Below are 1,974 nucleotides of genomic sequence, written 5' to 3' on the forward strand. Positions count from 1 at the left end.
ACTTAATAATAGACACCACTGACTGACAGGATCCACTTGACCCTGTGCCGGAGCGTTCACCACTTGTGCCCGCTCCTACTTTATTAATCAGCAATAAGCTGCTTGGGCCACCTGCTAACGCAACCTACACACTCAACCAGGACTCGTCCTTGGACGATGCGCACGCTGGATTCCCCGTCAGTGCACACGCCGCCTTTGTACTCGCCCCAGCACTCAAGCAGTGCACACTGGATTCCCCGTCAGTGCACACCATCACCAACAAGCTCAACGACGGGCTGGACTCCTCGTCAGCACACGTTGCTTCGCCTCAACTCTTGCGACCTCTCGATCGCGCACTGCCTGCTTCCGCAGGCCACACACACTTGCTCCGTACCGAGCTGATTCGTTTACCGTATTTCGCATGTAGAGAGCTGCACCCTCATATGAGATGCACCTAGATATTGACCAATCACATTCGGCTATCTTGAATTGAGGAAATCGCATGTAAAGAGATGCACCATTCCTAAGCCAACCAAGTCTTTGCGGCAAAATTTGCGCCGGCAGTCGGTCATTTGCCATGTCACGCACAAAGCCTCGCCCAGTGGGCAGACCTCGTGTCGGTGGTAAGGGACGCCACCAGACCAAACACACGGTCGAGGGCATCACGGTGCAGAAGAAGCTACGGGTACAAGAAGTGCGACTTGCGTCTCGACACCGACTGCCTTGCGGCTGCGTCTTTGGTGGAGGAGTTGCAGCGACTATCGCTAGTAGGGTTAAGTACTGACGAAGATCACGATTTTGATAGATGGCTCACCGCAGAGGAGGATGGCAACGTGAGTGCTGACGTAGCCGTCGTGTAAATACACTTTTTGTAAAGGAAAAAAGGTTCCTGCATAATTTGATTGTGTCTTTTGAATATATATTTATCCGGGTTTGATTTGCTATGTGAACATTAGGTGCATCTCTCTACATGCGAAATACGGTACTCCCCACCGAGTAGGGCCACTTGCTCTCCTCTGTGCAGATCTACTTGCTCTCTACCAAGCTGATTCTCTTTGTTCTTCACTGAGTAGAGCCACTTGATCTCCTCTGCGCAGATTTGCTTGTGAGCGACCAAGACCGCCTCTCAGCACCTGGCGCACTGAATCCAACGTGATGCGCAGGCAAGCACCGCACTTCAATGCCACGGTCTTCATTTGGACATCCTCCAGCGCCATGCGCTGCCTCACAGAGCCCGACGACTCCGTACGCGGTGATCTTCTGGCACGCCACGTGCCACTTCTGTCGCGCTCCATCATCATCATCTGAACCCGCTGTGCTGTGGTCTACACCACGGCACGGTCCGTTACAAACCCATCAAACGCGCAGGGTTTTAGGCGTTGCCGGAGGTAATGGTGGCATACGCGACCTATAATACTAATGACGCACGGTACAAGCTTTTAGCTTGGTGATACACGACGTCTTCAGGCACGTACATATTTAATCTAGCAATTGCGCTTATCTCTTTGTATCTGGTTGTGGGTGGATGTGTCGGAAAGTGTATATGTGCCTTTACGACATGGGTGTACGTCGGTGTGCACAGAATGTTCATCACGTTCTGACGAGAACGAAAGCCCGGAGTGTTTATTCGACACTACCGTTTCGCTTATGTCGGCTAATTCGACTTGAAATACAGATCGTGGTTATTGTGGAGAAGGACTTCAGTGAAATCGTCCTTCTTCGACATGAATTTCTTGGAGCAACTGCTCGCTATTTGTGTTTTATATCTTCGGGGAGTGGTGAACAAGAATGGAGATTTGATCGAGAAACTGCAGAGGATTTTGCTCACGTAATGATTCATGCATCAATGGATAACGAATACGACACGGGGCACAAATACCTGTACTACGTTCTGGAGGGTTAGGAAACGAAGATGGCCGAACTCATCCCAGAGCCCGAACATCCGTTTTTGAAGTTCTTCCGTGAGAGTTGGCACAAAGAGAAACTTCCTATTCG

This window comes from Phytophthora infestans, genomic scaffold (genome assembly GCF_000142945.1).
Source record: "Phytophthora infestans T30-4 supercont1.32 genomic scaffold, whole genome shotgun sequence".
In the NCBI taxonomy this organism is placed as follows: domain Eukaryota; phylum Oomycota; class Peronosporomycetes; order Peronosporales; family Peronosporaceae; genus Phytophthora; species Phytophthora infestans.